Raw genomic sequence first — 13,847 nt, 5'->3', positions numbered from 1 at the left:
CTTCAGATGCATAAAACTGGGACAATTTCATTCGGCTATTGATTCTCATGCTTTAAAAAAAAGCTTCTAATAGCACATTCAGAATAATTTATCTCAACTATATTTAAAACAATACAGGTCATAACCAGAAAACCAGTTCCTTGAATCAATGGCATTATCTATAACCATGGTGTAGCTATAATCACTCGAGCCGGTTTATTTAGAGAATAATGATGTTTTAGTTAAAATCATCATTTGAAACTGTCAAGTGTAACAAAATGATTGACCTTTGATCCCCACAATAAAAATATGGCCCTTGCTTTTCTTGACTTATTTTGTTTTTAGGCTTTTTTCATATCAACGCAATTCAACTGGAAAGGGCTAGGAGCCGCAAAAGTGATCTCAAAGAGCTTCAGAGCCACAGCTTACAGACCCAGACTTAAGTCACTGAATCAAAGTGTAAATAGAGAAAGAAAATTTGTGGCTTTACATAACTAGCCCACCACCACAAAAAAGCAAGAAAGCAATATTGTATTTCAGCATAGAAAGGCTTCAGTTCTATTTCTTGCTGCCAGTTACTCAGACAGACAAATAAAAGACAAAATACTGCAGATGCTGAAAACTGAAATAAAAACACAAATGCTGGAAATACTCTTGCAGTATCTGAGAGAGAGAGAAAAGCAGAGTTAACGTTTCAGGTTGATGACCCTGATGAAAGGTCATCGACCTAACTCAGACAGACAAGTTGGTTTACATTTTCAGATGGTGCTCCTTGCTTATTTCTAATCCAGCTGATAAGTGAGAAAAGTAATTTGTATAATACATTGTCGCCTTTGTTGCTAAGTATTAACTTGCCAGCTTTGCTGAATGTTAATGAGCATCAACGTGCTTCTACCACCATCTGAATAAGCACTGCTCTTTGTATGAGCTGGAATACAAAGTTACCCCACCTCAAACTACGGTTCGATTCCTGAAAACCAAATGGGTGCTAATGAAGCAACAGCCTGTTCTGCATCCCTGCGCTGGGCAGGTGTATAAAACAGTCAATTTTTTTTAATCGCCTGTTTAGTGTGTCAAAGACCAATTTCCACACTCACTCTCTCTTCCACCCCCCCGCCCCCCCCCCCCCCCCCCCACCCCCACACTGCCACATTTCCACTGGCATTAGAACCACTTGCCAATTTTTGCTCTCCTTAGCTTAGAGATGCTGAAGCCCCCAATGGTATCTTCATTGAGATCACTAAACTCTGCACAGACCAATCAAGAACATCCTGTGCTCTATGTCACAGAGTACCACAACACATTGCAAAAACCAGCTAAACTATCAGTTTTTCCAGGACAGTTTCTCCTACAGTTATTTAAAAAAAAACAGAATCTGGAAGGACAGTGAGAAATTATCATACCTTTGAAGCTACAGATTTTGGATAAAGTCTCCACGTTTAACCTGTATTCCAATCTCCTCAGATCAAACAAAGGATAAAATGCTGAGAAAACAAAAATAATAATGGAAGATTAATAAAAAAAATACATTGCACTTTCTAAAAATACCCTTTACTTCCTTCTCGCCACCTGCCAAGATATTCTAAAAATTCATTGCATTCCACTCCACCTCCCCACTCCATCAGCTATTACAACCAATAAATATCAAAGAGATGCAAGTCAGATCTGCCACAGAATGTAAAACATCCCGTCAGACAATAGGAGTATATAGTTAGAAGGTAGCGTCATCTCTCTAAAGGAGGAAAGGGATCAAACATTAAACTCAATACATTCTCATACATTATAGAGAAAAAAATGTAAAGAATTCTTTACATTCCCTGTCTTGTTATGTTAGCGTATTGTTATTTCACCAAATACTGCTGTTGCTTTCACTTCACTAGCCCTTCCAAAAGTGCCTGCTCAGTGACTGATGTTATTCTAGATGTCTGGGAATGTTTCACATCTCAACCCTTCTGCCAGATCTAGTACGACAATGTAGCTCAGTCGCCCCATAGATATTCTGCTTATCGCATCTGCAGTCCTAATTAGTCAGAAACATCCCAAATCAACAGAATACCTGGCTGTAACTTCAGTAAGTTTAACATTAGAGCTTCAAATACTTCTCTGCCTTCCTACCCTTCCAGCAAACATTCCTTTAGGAAAAATCTGTCTCTTACAGGTTCTGGGAATCCTCATGTCCTGTCTGCTTTTGCATTGACAATACAAGAACAAGACTTGCATCTAAATAGTGCCTTTAACATAGTAAAACAACCCAAGGCACTTCTACCCACATTATCTTGGTCTGAACTTCCTTCTATTCCATTCTCTTGAATGAGAGAAAGATTTACCTTTGTTCTGTCTGCATGGATTCCATAAAAGCACTGATGGAGTCTCCAACCATCCGCTGCCATGTGCTCATCAATCTTTACTTCCAGTGGACCCACCCTGCCCCTCTCACTATTCCAACTACTATCCTATTGCTACTATATTAATACCATTAAATATGAGAAACATTTTCAAAGTTGTATCTAATCCATGATTATTGGTATGGCCACTCTTCTGTGATCTTGTTTCTGGAACTTGGTTCCTGTTCATTTCAGTGAGTCATCTGCCATTGCCCAACAAAACTTTTCATTATGGCTACATAGTTTCCTCTCAAGTCACTAACAATGTTGTGCTTCATGGCTCATCTTCTGACTCACTTTCAATTAAATCAAGGTTCCCAAAGTTCCCGGTCTCCATCCCACTCTGTTCCTTCTTTATGTCAGCAGTCTTCTCACTCATCATTCAATCCTGTACAGTTCTTATGATCTCATTTTACATTCATCAGTTCCTCCAAATGCACATCCTAAGTTCTCACAACCTCCAGTTTCATCTATCAACATTCTTGGCCTCAGCGTTGTAGAATGATACAACACAGGAGGGCGGCATTCAGGCCAACATGCCTGGAACAGCTCTTTAATAAAATCAATTTACAGCAGCATCCAGGTCATTGGAATCTGTGTATCTTTAAGGGTAGCCCATTTCCAAGGCAGTTTTGAACTTCCAATTTGCTTAGAATCATAGAATGATACAGCACTGGAGGTCATTCTGTCCATCTTGCCTGTGCCAACTCTTTGGTAGAACTATCCAATTGGTCCAACTCCCCTCCTCTTTCCCAATTTTTGTCCCCTTCAAGTATTTGTCCAATTCACTTCTGAAAGTTACAACTGAATCTGCCTCCAACAACTTCTCAGACAGTGTATTCCGTATCATAACAACCTGCCGTGTAAAATGTGTTTTCATGTTGCCTCTGGTTCTTTTGGCAATTATCTCAAATTTGTGTCCTCTGGTTACCAACCCTTCTGCCAGTGGAAACGGTTCCTCCTTACTTTATCAAAATTCTTAGATTTTGAACACCTCTTAAGTCTCCCCTTAGGACAATAATCCTAGCTTCTCTAGTCTCTACATATAACTGATGCCCACATTCTTAGTACCATTCGAGTAAATCTTTTCTGCACCCTCTCCAAGGCCTTGACATCCTTCCTTAGAGAGAGAGGAGTGCAGCCTGAGAAGCGGAGGGTTCTAAAAGCGCGCCAAACCACAGTCGGAGAAACAGAGCCCGAGGAGTGGGAGCGGAGCCGGGGGGGGGGGGGGGGAAATCAAAAAGTGACATCAGAATGATGTCACATTCCATAGTGAGCAGGGAAACAGAAAGCAGCTGGGGTCAGTATTCAGGTAAGCTTTTAATTTAAATTGAAATCAAATATAGGGTAAGACTTGATCAATTTATTAGTATATAAACTAAAAACTAAAGCGGATTAAAGAGCTAAAGACCAGTCGGAAATTTAAAAAAACAAATTAAAATCTAATTAAATAAAATAGAGATGCAGGGCCAGGCGATGTGTTGTACCTGCATGATGTGGGAGCTGGTGGACCCCATTGTGGTTCCTAGTGACCACATCTATAGCAAGTGTTGGCTGCACGAGGAACTCCGGCTCAGAGTTGATGAACTGGAGTCTGAGCTTCGGACACATCAGGGAGGGGGAGAGTTACCTGGACGCTGTGTTTCAGGAGACAGTCACACCCCTTAGATTAACTACCTTGAATTCAGCCAGTGGTCAGGGACAGGAGGGTGTGACTATGACTGAGGCAAGTGGAGGGATTCAGGAGGTAGTGTTGCAGGAGCCTCAGCCCTTGTCCAACAGGTTCGAGATTCTTGCTCCCTGTGTGGACAAGAGCAGGGACTGTAGGGAGGATGAGCAAACTGACCACAGCACTGTGGTACAGGCAGCCATTCAAGTGGGGGGAGAAAAGAGAAATGTAGTCATAATTGGGGATAGTATAGTTCGGGCATAGACACTGTTCTCTGTGGCCAGGATCGAGAATCCCAAAGGCTGTGTTGTCTACCTGGTGCCAGGGTTCAGGATATCTCATCTGGGCTGCAAAGGAACTTGGAGTGGGAAGGGAAAGATCCAGTTGTCGTGGTCCACGTAGGTACCAATGATATAGGAAGAACTAGGATAGAGATTCTGCTGAGGGAATACGAGCAGCTAGGGGCTAAATTAAAAAACAGAACCAAAAAGGTAATAATCTCTGGATTGCTACCTGAGCCACGAGCAAATTGGCACAGGGTCAATAAGATTAAAGAGGTAAATGCGTGGCTCAAAGATTGGTGTGGGAGAAATGGGTTCGAATTCATGGGACATTGGCACCAGTTCTGGGGAAGGAGGGAGCTGTTCCAATGGGACGGGCTCCACCTAAATTATGCTGGGACAGAGTCCTGGCAAATCGCATAATTTGGGCTGTAGATAGGGCTTTCAACTAAATAAATAGTGGGGGAGGGGGAGGGTTCAGTTGCATGGAAAATTAGGAAGTCAAAGTTAAAGGAGAAGGTAGGAGTGCAGGTTAGTGATGAGGCTGATTGTTACCGAAAATAAAATGGATTGATTATCCAAGGGTACTCGGTAATTCGGAAGGATAGGCAGGAAGGAAAAGGAGGTGGTGTAGCTTTGTTAGTAAAGGAAAAGATCAGTGCTGTAGTGAGAAATGATATAGACACTAGAGATCAAGTCGTAGAATCAGTCTGGGTAGAAAAAATAGCAAGGGAAAGAAGTCCATGGTGGGAGTAATCTATAGGTCCCCAAACAGTAGTTCCGCAGTGGGGCACAGCATAAACCAAGAAATAATGGGGGCTTGTAAGAAAGGTACAACAATAATCATGGGTGATTTTAATATGCATATAGACTGGATTAATCAAATTGGCAAGGGTAGCCTCGAGGGAGAGTTCATTGAATGCATTAGAGATTGTTTTTTGGAACAATATGTTGTGGAACCAACCAGGGAGCAGGCTATTCTAGATTTGGTATTGTGTAATGAGGTCGGATTGATTAATGATCTCATAGTGAAGAATCCTCTAAGGAAGAGTGGATACTGCATACTGGAATTTCAAATTCCGTTTGAGGGTGAGAAACTGGAGTCCCACACTAGTGTTCTGGAGTTAAACAAAGGTAATTACATAGACATGAGGACAGATTTGGCCCTAATGGACTGGGCAGGAAGACTAAAAGGTTGATGAGCAATAGCAGATGTTTAAGGAGATATTCAATTCCTCCCAACTAAAATATATTCCAGAGAGGAAGATTCTATGAGGGGGAAAAAATATCCATGGCTAAGCAAGGAAGTTACGGATAAAAAAAGACAAAAGCTACGGCATACCATATTGCAAAGGCCAATGGCAGGTTGAAAGATTGGAAAACTTTTAAAGATCAAAGGGTTACTAAAAAACTAGTAAAAAGAGCAAAGGTAAATTAATTAAACTAGAGCAAAATATAAAAACGGATAACAAAAGCTTCTATAAGTATATAAAAGGGAAGAGAGTAGCTAAAGTGAATGTTGGTCCTTTGGAGGATGAGACAGGGGAGTTAATAGAGGGGAACACAGAAATGGCGGAAACACTAAATCAGTATTTGGCCTCAGTTTTCATGGTGGAGGACACTAGTACCATCCCAATAGTAACAGGAAATGCAGAGGTTATAGAAAGAGAGGAACTTAGAACAATCATCACTAGGGAAAAAGTACTGAGCACACTATTGGATTGAAGGCAGACAAGTCCCCAGGGCCTGATGGCCTACACCCAAGGGTCTTAAAGGAAGTGGCAGCGAAGATAGTGGATCCATTGGTTATAATGTTCCAAAATTCCCTGGATGTGGGAGAGGTTCCAGTGGATTGGAAAAAAGCTAATATTACGCCCTTATTCAAAGAGGGAGGGAAGCAGAAAGTAGGAAACTATAGACCGGTTAGTTTAACATCTGTCATTGGGAAATTGTTAGAATCCATTATTAAGGAAGTAATAACAGGACATTTAGAAAGTCAAAATTCAAACCATCAGAGTCAGCATGGTTTTATGAAGGGTAAATCGTGTTTGACTAATTTGCTAGATTCTTCGAAGCTGTAACAAGCAAAGTGGATAATGGGGATCCTGTAGATTTAGTATATCTGAACTTCCAGAAGGTATTTGAGAAGGTGCCGCACAAAACGTGAATATACAAGGTAAGATCACATGGGGTTAGGGGCAATTTATTAGCTTGGATAGAGGATTGGCTAACCAACAGAAAACAGAGAGTCGGGATAAATGGGTCTTTTGCTGGTTGGCAAGATGTAACTGGTGGGGTGCCACAGGGTTTGGTCCTCGGGGCCCCAACTATTTATAATCTATATTAATGACTTGGATGCAGGGATAGAAGGTACTATAGCCAAATTTGCAGATGACACTAAAATAGGTGGGACAGTAAGTTGCAATAAAGAAATATACAAATGGATATGGATAGTTTAGGTGAATGGGCCAAAATTTGGCATATGGAGTTTAACGTGGACAAGTGTGAGGTTATCCATTTTAGTCAGAAGAATAGAAAGGCAAATTATCTAAATGAAGAGAAACTTCAGAGTGCTTTGGTGCAGAAGGAGCTGGGTGTCCTCATGCATGATTCGCTGAAAACTAGTATGCAGGTACAGCAGGTAATAAGGAAGGCAAATAGACTCATTGGCATTTATTGTTAAAGGAATAGAGTATAAAAGTAAGGAAGTGTTGCTGCAACTGTACAAGGAATTAGTGAGACCGCACCTGGAGTATTGCGTACAATTTTGGTCCCCTTACTTGAGGAGGGATGTAGTTGCGCTGGAGGCAGTTCAGAGGAAGTTCAATAGATTGATTCCAGAGATGAGGAGTTTGTCTTATGAAAAGAGATTGAGCAGTTTAGGCCTTTACTCTCTGGAGTTTAGAAGAATGAGAGGAGATCCATTTGAGGTATGGAAGATGATTAAGAGGATTGACAAAGTAGATGTAGATAGGATGTTTCCTCTGCTGGGATAATCTAGAACAAGAGGTCACAGTTTTAGGATAAGGGGTAGCAGATTTAAAACAGAGATGAGGAGAAATTACTTCTCTCAAAGGGTTGTGAGTCTGTGGAATTCACTACCCCAGAGTGCAGTGGATGCCGGGACATTGAATAAATTTAAGGAGGAGATAGACAGATTTTTAATTAGTAATGGGTTAAAGGGTAAGTGGAGTTGAGGCCGAGATGAGATCAGCCATGATCGTATTGAATGGCGGAGCAGGCTCGAGGGGCTGAATTGCCTATTCCTGTTCCTAGTTCTTATGTTCTTGGTTTTGTACTCGATATTAATAAAGCCAAGAAACCTGTATGCCTTTTTAACAGCCTTCTCAACTTGTCTTGCCAACTTCAGAGATTTGTGTACATACACTCTCTGGTCTCTTTGTTCCTGCATCCCCTTTAAAACTGTACTATTTAATTTACATTGCTTCTCCTCATTCTTCCTCCCAAAATGAATAATTTGGCACTTCTCTGCATTAAATTTCATCTGTCACTTGTCTGTCCATTTCATCAGCCTATTATGTCCTTAATAAAAAGCAAAATACTGTGGATGCTGGAAATCTGAAATAAAAACAAGAAAGGGCGGCACAGTGGCGCAGTGGTTAGCACAGCAGCCTCACAGCTCCAGGGACCTGGGTTCGATTCTGGGTACTGCCTGTGTGGAGTTTGCAAGTTCTCCCTGTGTCTGCGTGGGTTTTCTCCGGGTGCTCCGGTTTCCTCACACAAGCCAAAAGACTTGCAGGTTGATAGGTAAATTGGCCATTATAAATTGTCACTAGTATAGGTAGGTGGGAGGGAAATATAGGGACAGGTGGGGATGTTTGGTAGGAATATGGGATTAGTGTAGGATTAGTATAAATGGGGGGTTGATGGTCGGCACAGACTCGGTGGGCTGAAGGGCCTGTTTCAGTGCTGTATCTCTAATCTCTAATCTAATCTAAAAAAAAAGAACAAGAATCCTGTAAGGACTCCATTCCATTCTCCCAGTTTCGCCTTCTCCAACACATCTTTTTTTTTATTTAGAGATACAGCACTGAAACAGGCCCTTCGGCCCACCGGGTCTGTGCCGACCATCAACCACCCACTTATACTAATCCTACCCTAATTCCATATTCCTACCACATCCCCACCTGTTCCTATATTTCCCTACCACCTACCTATACTAGGGGCAATTTATAATGGCCAATTAACCTATCACCCTGCAAGTCTTTGGCATGTGGGAGGAAACCGGAGCACCCGGAGGAAACCCACGCAGACACAGGGAGAACTTGCAAACTCCGCACAGGCAGTACCCAGATTTGAACCCGGGTAGCTGGAGCTGTGAGGCTGCGGTGCTAACCACTGCGCCACTGTGCGATCTGCTATGATGCTACCTTCCATGCAGGGCCCTCAACCGCGGCCGGCCCATTTCCCGCACCTCTACCCTCACCCCTACCCCTCCCTCCCAGAACCATGACAGAGTTGCCCTTGTCCTCCTCACTTTCCACCCCATCAGCTTCCATATCCAAAGGATATTTCCGCCACCTCCAGCGTGAGGCCACTACCAAACGCATCTTCCCATCTCTTCCCCTGTCGAAGGGATTGTTCCCTCCCCGACACCCTGGTTCAATCCTCCATTATCCCCACCACCTCGTCCCCTTGCCACGTCACCTTCCCCTGAAATTGCAGGAGGTGTAATACCTGCCCATTTACTTCCTCTCTCCTCACTATCCCAGGCCCCAAACACTCCTTTCAGGTGAAGCAGCGATTTACTTGTACTTCTTTCAATGTAGTATACTGTATTCGCTGCTCACAATGTGGTCTCCTCTACATTGGGGAGACCAAACGCAAACTGGGTGACCACTTTGCGGAGCACCTCCGCTCAGTCCGAAAGCATGACCCCGAGATTCCGGTTGCTTGCCATTTCAACACTCCCCCTGCTCTCATGCTGACATCTCTGTCCTGGGATTGCTGCAGTGTTCCAGTGAACATCAATGCAAGCTCGAGGAACAGCATCTCATTTACCGATTAGGCACACTACAGCCTGCCAGACTGAACATGGAGTTCAGTCATTTCAGACCATGACAGCCCCCTACCCCATTTTACTTTTATTTTTAATTTTTTTTGTGTGCTTATTTTATTTTATCTTAGTTTGTTCAGTTTGCCTACCCACTTTTTTTTCATGTTTGTACTTGCGGCTGTTCAGTTTTCAGTCCGTTAACACCCTATCTGTACTAATGCTTTGTCTTTCAACACACCATTAACATATTGTTTGCCTTTGCTCCATGACCTTCTGGTCAGCTATGTGGCCTTGTCCTATCTACACCTTCTGTTTTGTTATCTATTGCCCCACCCCCACTTTACTTGCTTAAAACCTTTTACATTTCCAATATTTGTCAGTTCTGATGAAGGGTCACTGACCTGAAACGTTAACTCTGCTTCTCTCTCCACAGATGCTACCAGACCTGCTGAGTATTTCCAGCATTTCTTGTTTTATTATGTCCTTAAGTCTGCTACTGTCCTCCTATCATGATTTGTATAAACTATCGGCTTATTTTTAAATGTTGTCGACATTTAACAAAGCGGTCTATTCCAATAAAACTGTATGTTTTGTGCATCTATAAAGAATGATTTAAATAAGTTTGTATTTTTGAGGATGATCGAGAAACATTTGGAATGGGATCCAATACATTTTAAATGTCTGTTGTTGCATAATTGAACTAATCCCAATGGAGCACTCCTGATAATAGAGACTGATTAGGAACTTCTCTCGGTAATGAAGGAGTTAACAATGTGATCAAATTACTGCAGTTGATAAAAAAAAATCCGCTGTTTAGCAAGAATATTTTTATTCAGAGTAGGATTTCTATTTACTGCAGATCTAGAACTGACAAACTTCAAATATTTGTACTGCAGCCTTTTTATACATCTATTCAGTAATATTAGCTCAAGAAAAAGTTTTATGAAAGAAAGTGGTTTGACTTCTGAACTGTGCTGCTGATAGAACAGAGCAGATTAACCATATTTAGTATTCTGATGACTTAAACTAATGAATACAAACAACAGATAATTAGGATTATTTTAGACCCAGAAAAAAAATGTTTGTATTTAAAAAAGGGCCATTTTTCCTTCATAGACTGTCACAATCATTTATAAACAGTCAATTGAAATGATCTGATCAGTATTCTGGTTAGGCTGGTGGATTAAAAATTACATTTGCCCCAGATAAACCTACAAAGAGCATGAGCCCCAACAGATAATGAGGACTTGCAGCTGATTTTCAGAGAGAAAACTATTCCAGGAACTGGGTTGTCCCAATAAAGTCTCTCAATACAGGAAAAACAGCCCATTAAGTGTTATGCTTGGACCTGGGATTGTATGGAGTGGGAGTGAATGGGAAGTGGCGTGCTACATTGGAATTCTACAGTCTGCCTGCCTGGGTCAGTAGGTTCATCTGGAGTTGACTGTACAAGCAAGTGAGATTTGATGATTCTTGAAAACAAACAGAACCAATCACAGGCACTTTGGAAAAAAAAATACAACTAAATGTTTCCCGGATGTCTTAAAAATAGGACAATTTCAGGAGATGCGAGTTGTAAAGAAAGTCAGTGTATTGGTTTTAAAATGAATAGTAAGAACTCTCGTTATTGAAAATACTGTCATTTTATTGATTATTAATTAGAAGAGAACTAAATTGAATTGTAAGACAAAACTCTCAACTTGCTTCAATCAGTCTTCTGAGTTGGTCATCAGAAGAGGTCAGGAAGAGTTGTAGGTTTAAATATACAAATGATATACAAAGAGACAGAAAGAAATAAAGGAGAAAGTTGTGGAAGTTTACAGTGTTCCCATTCTGAGCTACACTGCTGTGGAGAAGTACCAAGCGGGCAGCAGGTTCCATCCCAATGGGAAGGTGGTTAACATTAAAATTATGAGGAAAGTTATGACAACATGTTGTCTGGCAGGTGGAAACCCCACCACCACAAGCAGCAGCACTTACAGCTAAAAACAGCCATTTACATCAATTCCCTGGGGATTCCACAAGCACCATTAACAGGAGACCACAACTAGAAAAAAGATTTATATAGTGCGTTTGTAAGAAAACCTCCCAAGGCGCTTTATACAAGCATTATAAAACAAAATATGACACCAAGCCAAACGGAAATACTAGGTCAGATAACCAAAAAGCTTGGTCAAAGAGGTAGGTTTTAAGGGGTGTATTAAAAGGAGGAAAGTGAGTCAGAGAGGCAGAAAGGTGTAGAGAGGGAATTCCAGAGCTTCACGCCGAGGCAGCTGAAGGCTAAATGGCAGAGGAATTAAAATCAGGGATGCTCAAGCAGCCAGAATTAGATGAGCGCAGATATTGGCGTGTTGTGGGTCTGGAGGGGATTAAGAGATAGAATGCTGTGAGGCCATGGAGAAATTTGAAAACAAGAATGAGAATTTTAAAATTAAGATGTTGCTTGACCAGGAGCCAGTGTAGGTCAACGAGTACGGGGTGATAGGGGAACAGGACTTGGTGCGAGTTAAGACAGGACAGCAGAGCTTTGGATGACCTCAAGTTTATGAAGGGTAGAATGTGGGAGGCTGGCCAGGAGTACGTTGGAATAGTCAGTCAAGTCTAGAGGTAACAAAGGCATGAATGAGGATTTCAGCAGCAGATGCACTGAGACAGGGGCGAAGTCAGGTGATGTTACGGAGGTGGAAATAGGCAATTTTAGTGATGGCAAGAATATTAGAATGCAGTAAGCTGATTGAAGTTTTCTGATGGAATAAATCACAAAATTAGACAACTTTTGAATCACTTCAGCTTTCACTTATTTTAAGATATATACGAACAAATGAATTAGGAGCAGAAGTAGGCCATTCGGCCCCTCGAACCTGCTCCGTCATTCAGTAAGATCATGGGATCATTGTTTCTCTTGATATACTTTAATAACCTAGACTTGGATGTACAGGGCACAATTTCAAAATTTGCAGATGACACAAAACTTGGAAGTATTGTGAACTGTGAGGAGGATAGTGATAGACTTCAAGCGGACATAGACTGGTGGAATGGGTAGATGAAATATATTGCCAAGAAACATGAAGTGGTACACTTTGGTAGCAAGAATGAGAAGGGGCAATATAAAAAAAGAGGGTACAAGGCTAAAGGGGTGCAGGAACAGAGACACCTTGGGGTGTTTGTACACAAATTGTTGAAGGTGGCAGGGCAGGTTGAGAAAGTGGTTGAAAAGGCATATGGGATCCTAGGCTTTATAAATAAGAGGCAGACAGTACAAAAACAAAGAAGTAATAAATGGCATTTATAAAACAATGGTTTGGCCTCAAATGGATAATGATGTCCAATTCTGGGTACTAAACTTTAGGAAAAATATGAAGGCTTTAGAGAATGCTTCCAAGGATGAGGCACTTCAGTTACGTGGATAGATTGGAGAAGCTAGGGATGTTCTCCTTAGAGAAGGTTGAGAGGAGATTTGATCGAGGTGTTCAAAATCATGAGGAGTCTGGTCAGAGTAAATAAAGTGACATTGTTCCCATTAGCAGAAGGGTCGAGAAGCCGATGACACAGATTGAAGATGATTGGCAAAAGAACATGCATGAGGAAAAACCTTTAATGCAGCAAGTGGTTAGGATCTGGAATGGACTGCCTAAGGGTGCGGTGGAGGCAAATTCAATTGTGGCTTTGCAAGGGAATTGCATAGCACCTGAAGATAAAACAATGTGCAGAGCTGCGGGAGAAAAGGGCAAGGGAGTGGGACTAGTTGAGTTACTCTTGCAAAGAGCCAGCACTGACACTACAGGCCGAATAGCCTCCTTTTGTGTTGTAATTATTCTATAAATTCTACGATGCCAATATGGACTGACTGGATAGCTGTGGAGAGCCAGCATGGGACTGATGGACTGAATGGCCTCCTTCTGTGCCATAAATGACTGTTCTCCATCACAAATGCTGCTTACTTCCACTTGTGATATCATCCACCTTTACCTCAGCTCATCTGCCACTGAAACCATAATTCATGCATTTATCACCACTTGACTTAACTATTGCAATGCTCTCCTGGCCGACCTCTCACACTCCAAAAAGTTCAACCCATCCAAAACATTGCTGCCTATAACCTATCCTGCACCAAATCACATTCACTTGTCACGCATCCTCCACCTTCAACATTCACTCCTCCACCACCGATGCACAGTGACAACAGTGTGTACCATCCACAAGATGCACTGCAGCAACTCAACAATGCTCCTTCAACAGCACCTTCCAAACCCATGACCTCTACCACCTAGAAGGACAAGGGCAGCAGATGCATGGGAACACCACCACCTCGAAGTTCCCCTCGAAGCCCCACACCATCTTGACTTGGAACTATATCGCCGTTCCTTCACTGTTGCCGAGTCAAAATCCTAGAACTCCCTTCCTAACAGCACTGGGTGTACCTACACACCAAAAACTGTAGTGGTTCACCATCACCTTTTCAACGGCAATTAAGGATGGGCAATAAATGCTGGCCTAGCGAGCAATGCCCACATCTC

The 13,847-nt window shown here is 42.0% G+C and overlaps 1 protein-coding gene across 4 annotated transcripts in view; it reads right to left on the bottom strand.

The window, feature by feature from the left end:
- The window catches only part of rhbdf1a (rhomboid 5 homolog 1a (Drosophila)), a 474,090-nt gene that overhangs the window by 304,297 nt on the left and 155,946 nt on the right, over positions 1–13,847 (bottom strand). For 3 of the 4 annotated variants that reach the window (XR_010977354.1, XM_068055692.1, XM_068055695.1), the window contains exon 2: positions 1,383–1,463. The exons of the other annotated variant lie outside the window; for it this stretch is intronic. The gene's annotated coding sequence lies outside the window, so the exon portion shown is untranslated. The remainder of the gene's footprint in view (positions 1–1,382; positions 1,464–13,847) is intronic. 4 annotated transcript variants of the gene reach the window in all.

This window comes from Heterodontus francisci, chromosome 24, assembly GCF_036365525.1.
Source record: "Heterodontus francisci isolate sHetFra1 chromosome 24, sHetFra1.hap1, whole genome shotgun sequence".
Classification (NCBI taxonomy): Eukaryota; Metazoa; Chordata; class Chondrichthyes; order Heterodontiformes; family Heterodontidae; genus Heterodontus; species Heterodontus francisci.
The sequence above is the reverse complement of the archived record's forward strand: the minus strand, read 5'-3'. Positions and strand labels throughout refer to the sequence as shown.